This window comes from Nycticebus coucang, chromosome 5 (assembly GCF_027406575.1).
Source record: "Nycticebus coucang isolate mNycCou1 chromosome 5, mNycCou1.pri, whole genome shotgun sequence".
Classification (NCBI taxonomy): Eukaryota; Metazoa; Chordata; class Mammalia; order Primates; family Lorisidae; genus Nycticebus; species Nycticebus coucang.
The window spans coordinates 23,223,599-23,236,541 of NC_069784.1; positions in this window are offsets into that span (position 1 = coordinate 23,223,599).

The following is a 12,943-nucleotide window of genomic DNA, read 5'->3' on the forward strand; positions in this document are numbered from 1 at the left end:
ACAGATAGTTTGTAGTATAAAGAAGCATTATATTATAAAGTCAAAACGACACAAATTCTCAAGACATTGTCTTTTCTTTTCCAAATGTGAAATTGTTTGGTGTTATTTTAAAAACTTTCAGAAAATTAACAGATTTCTAATTGAAACTTCATTTTTTTCCCTGTTGTAAGGTCTTGAAAACTTTCTTCTTAAACTGCTAAGCAAACTGCTAAGCGTTAAAATCTACTCAGTTTCATTTCACATCTGCAGATAGATAATTCAGAAGGCATTTTGCTTAAGTAGCAACTGCTTAGGGGATTTCAAGATACGCTGTTTTCATATCCTGCTCTTTTGTGAACCACTCATTTACCAGTCTGTTTGCAGTGGGACTTTTTGGATGAGCACTTCATCATTCAACAAACATTGATTCAAAACTGACCCCTAACACTTATTTAGCACTTGCATGTTAGACACTGTGCTAATATGCATGATTAAATATGCATAATACATTTAACTCTTACAACAGTCCTGTGAGACGTCTTCTTATCATCTTTATTTTACGCATGAGGAGATTGGTGTAGAATCCTTATCTGAGATGAACTGCCATGCTGGAGGAAACTGACAGAAAATAGCACACTACGTTATTACTTGGTAACATAACAGTCGTATGTGGTCAGAATTACAGAACTCAGAAGGAGAAGCTACAAATAGCTTGTCAGAAAGAGAAGATTAGACAAAGCTTCTTAGGACAAGTAATATTCTGTGATTGCTTCAGAATTTCGAGAGAGAAGGTGCTTAGTGGCTGCAATCTAATTGGATGTGAATGCCAGGTGATTTGTCTTTAGGATGCACTTGCTTAGAAAGCAGTTTGTTTTTACTTAGATCATATGTTGGAGATAATATAAATGTTTTAAAAAGATGCCTTTGTACATAATTTACATGAGATTGCAAAACCTCATCCATATGAAATATATATTTTTTAAATTTTGTTTTGGATTGCTTGGGGAGGACTGATGAAGTTTATGGAGAGGGTATAAAGCCCCCTTACACCATTTCTTGGAGCAATCAAGTAATATCTGATGCTGACTTTCAAGAATGAGTAGGAATTTGCTTGATGATAGGGCAGTCAAGTACATAAAGAATGGAGACCAGGATGTGTATTGAGAGGAAGAGTGGTAGGAGAACCAGAGCTGAGCTGATGCTGGATTCTAAAGTTATCAAACACTACTTTAAAGAGTTTTGTCTAAGCTTTGGGTTAAGCAGCATATGTCTCCTTCCATTGTCCATGTAACTCTCAGAGGACAATCTATTTCCAATTTATTGGTCAATAGTCACCTCCAACTCACAATGGGTAATGATCAAAGTTGTTTTTTAAATAGGCAACATAACCAGGTATGTTTTAGAAAGACAATTGTCAGCAGTAAGGAACATGGTGTGGTTTAGAGAGGTATCCAAACTAGTTAGCATGTAATTACCATAGTTTTGTCAACCTTAGAAACAGAGAATGGAGAAGGATTTGGTAATGAGAGACATTAGGTAGGCTGATTACAGAACACGGTCAATGTTAGATGGTGGGAGAGGATGGAAAGGGATTTTTAAATTTTTATCAGAAATAACATTTATCCCACACATTGAGGGCCTGATATGTTCTCAGAACTTTGCTAGAGCTGGTAATTAAAAGATGAATAGCATGATATCTGACCTTGAGATATTTTCCTAACTTAGCGTCATCACAGCATACTACAACTTCAAACTCCTGGGCAGAAGCAATCCCATAAACCATCTTCCTGCCTCACCCTCCCAAATAGCTGGGATTATAGACCTGCACCAGCTAATTTTTTCTACTTTTAGTACAGATGGGGTCTCACTCTAGCTCAGGCTGGTCTCTTAACTCTTGAGCTCAAGTGATCCTCCTGCCTCAGCCTCCCAGAGTGCTAGTATTACATATGTAAGCCTCTTCTCAGACCTAATACACTGGTTTCTTAATTACTTCCAAACTTAACTAATGTTAGCATAAGAATTTTAATTCTAATTTGAGAATTTTAATTCTACTCTTGATTCTCTATTTTTATAACATTCCAACCAATTAAACACTGAACGTTTACATCAGGAAAATGTTAGGGGAAAAAATCTTTCTATACGTAGGCATTAATATTTTTCTCTATAAGGGCTTTCATACAGTGTACCAAGGTTTACCTTTTTTCTTTTGATTTTATGCACAATTTTAGCTGGTCAAGAAAGCTTAATTTTTAAAAAATTGCAATCAAAATATACCTGTGTTTAAACGATTACATGCTTAGGAAAGAAAACGTCTAATACCCTTACAAAATTGTCCTTTTACTTAGACCCATGCTGCTATCAAAAATATGCACAATTTGGGCGGCGCCTGTGGCTCAGTCGGTAGGGCGCCGGCCCCATATACCGAGGGTGACGGGTTCAAACCCGGCCCCGGCCAAACTGCAACCAAAAAATAGCCGGGCGTTGTGGCGGGCGCCTGTAGTCCCAGCTACTCGGGAGGCTGAGGCAAGAGAATCGCTTAAGCCCAGGAGTTGGAGGTTGTTGTGAGCTGTGTGAGGCCACGGCACTCTACCGAGGGCCATAAAGTGAGACTCTGTCTCTACAAAAAAAAAAAAAAAAAAAAAAAAAAAAAAATATGCACAATTTACTTTGTTAAATTAAATAAGCAGCAGGCCATTTGCCTTCAGCTGTCTCCATACTTTGAGTGTCTCCATAAGGAACTGCAACCTGTCTTAGTACATAACAAAACCTAACTAAGGAGGATAAGCCAATCATAAGCAGCTGAGCTTCAACCAGTCCCAGGCTACCAACTGATCAGACCATGTCCAAATAAGGCAAACCGTAACCCATCAAGCTATTTCTGTACAGTTCTACCTCACTATGGAGGGAGGGGGGTGATTTTAGGAGTCCCCAAGAATAACAAAATCCTTAATGCTCAAATGTGTTGTACAAAATGGTGCAGTATTTGCATATAATCTGCACACATCCTCCTCTATATTTTAAATCATATCCCTAGCTTACTTGTAATACCTAATACAATGTAAATGCTATATAAATAGTTGCTTTATTATTTTTATTTTTTTTGTTTATTTCAAGGCCCCACCCCGCCTCCCTCCACCCCTCTTTCTGCTTCATTTTTTATGTGTATTGTTTTCATTGGGCTTTTTTTATGTTGTTTTTTTATTTAGACAGAGCCTCAGGCTGTCACCCTGGGTAGAGTGCCATGGCATCACAGGTCACAGCAACCTCCAACTCCTGGGCTTAAGCAATTCTCTTGCCTCAGCTTCCCAAGTAGCTGGGACTACAGGTGCCCACCACAACACCCGGCTATTTTTTTTGGTTGTAGTTGTCATTGTTGTTTGGCAGACCTGGGCTGGATTTGAACCTACCAGCTCTAGTGTATGTGGCTGGCACCTTAGTCACTTGAGCTACAGGTGCTAAGCCATATAAGTTTTTTTTGTTTTTTTTAAACACTTCTTATCCATGGTTGGTTGAATCTGTGGATGTAGAACCCACAGATTCAGAGGGTCAACGGAAAGCTTTACTTTCCATTTCTGTCTATAAACAGGCACTGCCCAAGTTGCAGAGTAGCGTTCTCTAAACCCTTTCTGGCTTTGAGTACTGACCAATTCATGAATCATTCTTTACTCAAATAAACTCTGCTAAATTTAAATTGTCCAAAGGTTTTTTTCTGTTGTTGTTTTGTTTAACGTTTAGGAGAGTAAATAAAATATCTTCCTACGGTTTTCTGATGTAGAGTAAATTATAGAGAACAACACTTAAATTCAAGAAGTTAGACAATTAGCGTGAAATTGAATCAAAAGAAAATAGAAGAAAGGACTTATTACAGACAATAGTGGGACTTAATTAGAAATCAAAACAAAGGTAGAACTAATAAATCTAAAAGCTGATTCTTAAAAACAAAACAACCCATACACTAGCTTAACAGAGAGAAAAGCATTAAGTATACAATATTAGGAAATAACAGAAATTGACAAAATAATGGAGGACTCTGCACAGCTAGATGCATAGACAGTTGAAAACATGGATGAAATGGATGACTTCTAGGGAAATATAAAACCCAAATGGACTCAAAAAGAGAAAATCTACACAGATTATTAATGTCGAATGAAACTAAGAAAGTGTTCAAGAACTACCCCTCAACAAAGGGCTAAATGTCACTAGTTATTTTAGAGTATGGTAGAAGAAGAAAATCCGGCAGACACAATTTAAGAAACTAACATGATCATCAAAATCTGACTAAAGATAACATAAAAGAGAAATTTACAGAAATTTATGATAATATAAAGTTTCTAAAAGAACTGAAGTATATTAAAATAACATGGCAATTTATGTAAGGAATGCAAGGTGATTTAATGGGAAAACGATTCACAAAGTTACCCATGTTAATAGGTCAAGGACAAAAATGATAAGAAAAATGATACCATAATTTAACTTGAAACAGGGAAATCAAGAGAATACTAAAAACATGAATGGTATTTTAATATCATCTTGCATTAAAAGAAAGCATGTTAAAAAAAGAAAAGAAATCATAGGTGGTGCCTGTTGCTCAGTGGGTAGGGTGCCGGCCACATACACTGAGCTGGTGGGTTTGAACCTGGCCCGGGCCAGCTAAAACAACAATGACAATCGCAACAACGACAAAAAAATAGCTGGGCATTGTGGCGGGCGCCTGTAGTTCCAACTACTTGGGAGGCTGAGGCAAGAGAACCGCCTAAGCCCAAGAGTTTGAGGTTGCTGTGAGCTGTGACAGCACAACACTCTACCGAGGGCAACAAAGTGAGACTGTCTCAAAAAAATAAAAAGAAAAATCATAAAAGATTGAAATTTGGTTATATAAAATTCAGAGCTAAGATATGCCAAAAATAGAATGAAAAGCAAAAAACAAATAGGAAAATTTCTGCTTTTTAACGCAAATTAAAATGCATGCATGCCAGTAAACAATGAAAAGGTATTTAACCACTCACGATTAAAGAAACATTAGAAGACAAATCAAGGCCGGGCATGGTGGCTCATGACTGAGCAAGAGCAAGACCCTGTCACTACTAAAAATAGAAAAACTAGCTGGGCATTGGGGCAGGCACCTGTAGTCACAGCTGCTCAGGAGGCTGAGGCAAGAGGATTGCTCAAACCCAGGAGTTTGAGGTTGCTGTGGGCTATGACGATGCCACAGCACTTTACCCAGCATGACAGAGTGAGATTCTGTCTCAAAAATTAAATAAATAAATAAAATAGAAAAACATTTGCAAGTATCATACCATACAAGTTTAAATTTTTAGCCAAGTCAGGTAACTAGCTTGGAATTCCATTTCACTTACAATTTTCAAAATCAAGCTAAAATTCCGAGAAAATTACATTAAAACTCAATCCAAGACCTGTGTGTGGGATGATTGTGCTTTTCAGAGTCAATGAGATAGGAAAATCTAAAAGTGACTAAGGGGAAATGGAAACACTTTGTGCTGTCATATGTGGTACAAATGCCTGAGTCAATTTAAATTAAGTCACAGATTTATTTGTAGCACATCAGCATCATGTAGCTATTACTGCCATCAGAAATGTCATACCCTTATCTGTTGCTTTTTAATGTTTTAATTTCCCTAGAAAAAGGAAGAAATCATAAGACCACTGTTTAGTTCATTCTCCCATACACTTTTTCTTAAAAAACGACTGATCATCTAAAAATTTATTTGAACATAACGTTGATGTGGCATCTTGGAAATGACAATTCAACCAATAGATTCTAAAGTTAGTAACACTACTAAACTAAGAAAAACATAACATATGTAAGAATTCTTGGAGGAAAAAATTGAATTTTCTCAAGTACTTTTTTTAAAGATGTGTCTGATTACCTGAGTCATCTGTGGGAGTGAATTTTCATTTGTTTATGAAAATCATCTCATTTTTATGTTTCACTTCCCTTTATTTTTTCACCAATATTATATCTTTATTAATTTTAATTTACTATTTACCATAAGTGAAAAGTTGAAGTATGTATAGTTTCTTTCTTTGAGTGATTTATATACTAAAATCGTTGTAATAAGCAAAAGGTAGGAAAGCAAATTAGAAATAATATTTACAAGAACTATACAAAGATTATATTCTTTTTGTGGGGAAGGGAGTTTTTTTTTTTACTATTTGTATTTGAAGTCAAACAATTAAGTTCATGAACTTGTCCTAGAAAAAGTGCTACCTACCAAACTGCTGCATGTCACTACAGTATGTGTTTACTTTCATGACAGTACTATGCTGTTTGGTGCTATAGTATAATTTGAAGTCAGGCAATGTGATGCCTCCAACTTTTTGCTCACAATTGATTTGGCTATTCAGTTTCTATTTTGATTACATATGAACTTTAGAATTGTTTTTTTTTTTTTCTAATTCTGTGAAAAATGACATTAGTGGCGGCGCCTGTGGCTCAACGGAGTAAGGCGCCAGCCCCATATGCCAGAGGTGGCGGGTTCAAACCCAGCCCTGGTCAAAAAAAAAAAAAAAAGAAAAAGAAGGGTGGTGCCTGTGGCTCAGTCGGTAAGGCGCCGGCCCCATATACCGAGGGTGGCGGGTTCAAACCTGGCCCCGGCCAAACTGCAACCAAAAAATAGCCGGGCGTTGTGGCTGGCGCCTGTAGTCTCAGCTACTCGGGAGGCTGAGGCAAGAGAATCGCTCAAGCCCAGGAGTTGGAGGTTGCTGTGAGCTTTGTGAGGCCATGGCACTCTACCGAGGGCCATAAAGTAAAAAAAAAAAAAAAAGAAAAATGACATTAGTATTTTGATAGGGATTACATCAAAACTATAAATTGCTTTAGGCAGTATGGTCATTCTAATGTTACTAATTCTTCTTGATCCATGAGCTTAGATGTTTTTCCATTTGTTTGTGTCATCTACAAATTCTTTTTCTTTTGAGACAGAGTCTCACTTTGTCACTCTCAGTAGAGTGCTGTGGTGTCACAGCTCACAGCAAACTCCAGCTCATGGGCTTAGGGGATTCTCTTGCCTTGGCTTCCCGAGTAGCTGGGACTACAGGCACCCACCAGAACGCCTGGCTATTTTTTGTTGCAGTTTGGCTGGGGCCGGGTTCAAACCCGCCACCCTCGGTATATGGGGCTGAGGCCCTACTCACAGGCGCCGCCTCATCTACAAATTCTTTCACTGGTGTTTTGTAGTTTTTCTTGTAGAGATCTTTGTTAAATATATTCTTAGGGTCTTTTTTTTTTTAAGCTATTATAAAAGAGACTGTCCTCTTGATTTTGTTCATGGGTAGGTTATTACTGTTGAATAGAAATGCTAATGATTACTTTTTTAAATTTCAAAATATTATGGGGGTACAAATATTTTGGTTGCATGAATTGCTTTGTACATTGCTACTGACTTTTGTATGTTCATTTTGTATGCTGAAATTTTACTGAATTTATTCATCAAATCTAAGAGTTTTTTGGTAGTCTTTAGAGCTTTCTAGATACATGATTATATCATTAGCAAATAGGGATAATTTGACTTCCTCTTTTTTGATTTGTATGCCTATTATTTTTTCCTCTGGCCTGATTGCTCTGGTTCGGACTTCTAGTACTATGTTGATAAGAGTGGCAAAAGTGGGCATTCTTGTCTTATTCTAGTTCTTAGTAAGAATGCTTTCAGCTTTACCCTATACTGGCTGTATGTCATATATAGTTTCTATAAGTTTGAGACATGTCCCATCTATGCCTATTTTGTTAAGCATTTTTATCATAAAATTGTGCTAAATTTTGTTGAATGCTTTTTCTGCAGCCGTTGGGGAGGAACTTTCAGGAATCTACCATTGAATCAGTCCTTCCTTATGTCGTTCCTGACATTCTAATGACTTTCCAATTCAACCTGTCTTTCATCTTATACTGTATAGATGCACGTTTGCATGTGCATGGATACAAGTAGTCTCTTAAAGTGTTGGTGAGTTTTTTTGGTTGTTGTTGGATCCTGCAGGAGGTCATGGTTATGCTTTTTCTTTGAGTCTATATGTGGCTGTTTCCTTTTCCTTAATCTAAGGTATTTTTTCAAAGGCTCCAGGTTGGCTTTTTTTATTTTTATTTGCTTTTCCATAAACAAGAGTCCTCAGACTAGGTGTTGTTCGACACATCAAATGTGTGTATTTCTCTTGGTTCTGCTTCCCTATTCAAATGTATGAATGCTGGTTTTCATTTCAATTTCCATTTCTAGTACTCATTTACCTACACTAGTTTTGCTCTACTGGCCTTTCCTATGCCATTGTCTGATCTTCTATGACTCTGAAATGATGGAACACATAAAAAACTACAATGTTCAACATGCACTGTTCTGAGGTTCATCCTCTCTCTATTCCTACATGTAATCTCCCTACATCCTGCCCAGCTATTTTTTTTTTTTGGAGTTCTTCTCTCTATAGATGTAAAACAACAGGACAGGCATAATGGACATAGAGGACAGAGAAGAAGAAGAGATGATTAACTCAATTCTGACTGCCTTACAAGACAGTGCCTACCAGGTAAAGTGATAACCACAAAGTTTCTAGCTGGTGTAGATCCTGGGTTGGAGGCAGGGGGCAAATAGATAGATATCATGTACCTTTATCTTTTTTTGGTGTCTGATTCCTATGATAAAACCTGACTAGCTTTAAAAAGAAACTTAGACAGGACTTTCTGTATCTAGCTCAATATGCTTTAAATTTAGGAATATTTGTTTTAAGATTTGTTTGTTGGTGTTGAGTTTTCATCTTAGTTGTTTTTACAGCACAACTGAGGAGTGAAGGCAGTTCCTCTTTCAAAAACAAGAATCTGTCAAAATGCCTGAACTTTCAGGAATTCACCATTGAATTAGCTATGCTCAGGAATCACATTATGCTAATAGTAGCTAAAGCATAAGGGATTACTATGAGTGTCAGCTAAGAACCAGGAGAGATTTAGTCAGAGGGTGAACAGGTCCAGTGATGTGGGAAGGTATAAACAATCTTTCTTAGTACTTGAATAGAAAACTAAATATATTTTGCTTTGATTATCTTAGCCATATACATATATATTTAAATCTATTTGGAAATAGAAAAACTTTGAACCCCCCAACCCCCCCCCCCCAAATCCCAGCTATTTGAAAAACAACTCATAGTTTAATTAAACTTAGCCTGTTGTTTTCAAAATAATAAATTATTGGCTCGGCGCCTGTGGCTCAAGCGGCTAAGGTGCCAGCCACATACACCTGAGCTGGCAGGTTCGAATCCAGCCCAGGCCCACCAAACAACAATGACGGCTGCAACCAAAAAATAACTGGGCGTTGTGGCAGGTGCCTGTAGTCCCAGCTACTTGGGAGGCTGAGGCAGGAGAATCACTTGAGCCCAGGAGATGGAGGTTGCTGTGAGCTGTGAAGCCACAGCACTCTACCCAGTGCGACAGCTTGAGGCTCTGTCTAAATAAATAAATAAATAAATAATTTAAATCCAGCCATTTTAAAATAAGAATTTATAAACATAGGGTCTAAGAATATATTAAAATATATTCTGTAATAGTATTGTGTCAATTTACTATATCAAAAAAAGCTGGTGAAATGTTAGATTTGAAAACAGCCACTTTTCTTTCATCGGATTTCCTTTACAATCCCTTAGTCTTTGTGCGTGTGTGTGTGTTTCCTTTTGGACAGGTTACAACATCAAGGATGAAGTGGAAAACAAAAAGAACATATAGTGCTGCCTCGAAAGAAATGATTGTTCAAGGTTTGCAATTGACTAAAGGGAAAAATACTGAAGTTCATTCATTATCATAGATCTATTGAAGCATTCGAGATAAGTAGATGAAAGTTTTCTGCTACTTAGAAAATAGAGGTGTCTCACAAAAAACATTAAGCTATTTGCACAGGCTCATAACAGCCTGTCATTCTCCAACTAATGTGGAAATATGGCACTGCAAGGCTTATGAAATATATATCTTTTATTGATTCTGTGCTTTCAAGTTGAAGTATACATTTTCTATCCAAGAATCAATAATTTATGGAATTAATTTTTCATTATAAGTTTCTTGCAGCTGCTGAATTAGGAATGTTCTGACTCTAAGCAGGAATGTAAATTGAATATATTCCCATGTAAGTTATTCTAGGGAGTAGTGAATCAGGGAGTTGGGCTGTTATAGAGTTGCCAAATATATTTGTGTATTCAATTTCAATACATTTGAACCCAATCGTGTAGGCACCTTTAAATGCACAACTCAAGCAGCCTTGTTTGTTCTAGTAACAAATAAATGGCAGTAATACACAAGCTCCTGAATAAAAACTTGTTAGCAGGGTTAGCTGTTAAACATTTATTTCTAGCAAATACCTCTCAGAAAAACTAATTAGCCTGGACCCAGAAGACCAGAGCTCGAAATAAATTAGTTCAAGCCTAAAAGTAATAAGGCTAAGAATTTTATTAGTAATAAAAATAGAACTCCCCCTTGGTGCTATGTATCTTGTGGCTAATAATAGTCAATGAAGTCTGATATGTTATCACTAAAACATAAACCAGAAGGGGCTTTATATGTGAGGGTAAATGATACTTCAACTTTTGTCTCTATGTATTAGAGCTTAATATTATAGGTATCAGGCCCTGTTCTAGGTATCAGGCTGGAGATTTATCAATAAACCAAACATACAAAAATCTCTGCTCTTAAGGACTTACATTCCAGTGAGAAGACAAAGGCCATAAACATAATAAATACGTAAGTCATGTAGTATGTTAGAAGGTGACAATTGCTATGAAAAAACATAGAGCAGGCTAGGGAGTATCAGGAGTGGTTTTAATTTGAATAAGAAAGTGAAGGTGACCTTTATTAGAAAGGTAATAGTTGAGCTAAGATTTGAAGGAGGAAAGATAGTGAGCTATAAAGATATCTGGGAGAGCATGTCATAGGACAAGCAGATGCAAAGGCCCGGAGGCAGATGCATGCCTGGCAGGTATGAGAAGCAGGGAGAGGCCAGTGCAGCTGGAACAGGGGAAGCAAGTGCGAGAGACAGTGGTATTAGAGGTCAGTTGGGTAGTAGGAGAATTGAATTATATAGGACTTTAGCTTTAATTCCGAAAGAGTTGAGAGCCATTACATGGTTTTAAGAAACGTTCATCTCAGTCAGGCGCAGCAGCTCACGCCTGTAATCCCAGTACTCTGGGAGGCTGAGGCGGGTAGATTGCTTGAGCTCATGGGTTGGAGACCTGTCTGAGCAAGAATGAGACCCCCAGCTGGGCGTTGTGTGGGCGCCTGTAGTCCAAGCTACTTGGGAGGTTGAGGCAAGAGAATCGCTTAAGCCCAAGAGTTTGAGGTTGCTATGAGCTGTGATGCCACAGCACTCTACCAAAGGTGACATAGTGAAACTCTGTCTCAAGAAAAAAAAAAAAAGTGAGACCCTGTCTCTACTAAAAATACAAAAAACTGAGGCAAGAGGATTGCTTGAGCCCAAGAGTTGGAGGTTGCTATGATGACACCAGAGCACTCTACACAGGGCAACAGCTTGAGACTCTGTCTCAAAAAAAAAAAAAAGAAAGAAAAAGAAAAGTTCATCTCATAATTTGACTTCTGTTTTAACAGGATTACCCTAGTTGCTCTGTTGAAAAAGGACTTTGGGGGCAAAGCATAAACAGTGAGACTTATTAGGAGTCTACTGCAATAATCCAGGTGAGAGTTGATGGTGGTTCACACCAGGAGTGTGTTCAGTTCACCCTGTGGGCACCTTTAAATGCACAACTCAAACAGCCTTGTTTGTTCTAGTAACAAATAAATGGCGGTAATACACAAGCTCCTGAATGAAAACTTGTTAGCAGGGTTAGCTGTTCAACATTTATTTCTAGAAAATACCTCTCAGAAAAACTAATTAGCTTGGACCCAGAAGACCAAAGCTTGAAATAAATTAGTTCAGACGCTCTGGATTTATTTCAAAAGTATAGGCAAAAGATGGAGTATGTCAGAGAGTTAGGTATTTAAACTTAATGACAGGAAAAATGTGAGTAATCTTTAATTGAGATAGGGAAGACAATGGGTGGTACAGGTTTGAAGAGGGAAACAGAAGTTTGGTTTTAGACATATGAAATTTGAGAGGTCTATTAGACACATTAAATGGGCAGTTGATTATAACAATTTGGAGTTCAAGGGAAAGGCCAGGGCTGGAGATAAACATTTGGAATTTGTCAGCATACGGATGTATCTAAAGTTATGAGTTAATGAGACCACCAATGTCATGAATATAGTCAGAGAAGAAAAGAGGTCTAAGGTCTGAGTCTGGGACATTTTGATATTAAGAATTTAGGTTTTGAAGAAGAATCAGTAAAGGACACTGATAAGTAGCCAGTGAGGTTAAAGGAAAACCAGGAGAGCATGATTTGAGGAAGACAAGGGAAGAACTTGTTTCCAGGAGGAGGAAATGATCAGCTATAACAAATATTGCTGACAAGAGAAATTTATGTGGTACAGTGGAAATGAAAAAGCCTGACTGGAGTAAGTTTGAGAAAGAATAGAAGAGGCATTAGAAACCGAAATTACAGACAGTCCTTTTGAGTTTTGCTGTAAAGGAAAGCAAAGAAACGGGATGGTTAGCTGGAGTGGAAAGAGGGATCAAGAAATTTTAGGATGGAAGAAATCTTTTGCTATTTATTTTGCTATTAAGAATGATACAGGGGCGGCACCTGTGGCTCAAAGGGGTAGGGCGCTGGTCCCATATGCCAAAGGTGGTGGGTTCAAACCCAGCCCCAGCCAAAAACCACAAACAAATAAATAAAAATAAAAAGCCTTTAAAAAAAAAAAGAGAGAGTCTTTGCTCTAAAAAAAATAATAATAATAAAATAAAATAAATAAAAAAGAATGATACAAGAGGAGAAAAAAACCTGATGATGTAAAACAGTCAAAAGAGAACTGGTCAAGCTATTTTCCTGGGTAAGAAGAATGGGGTCTAGTGTCCAGTTGAAGGGCTGACACTGG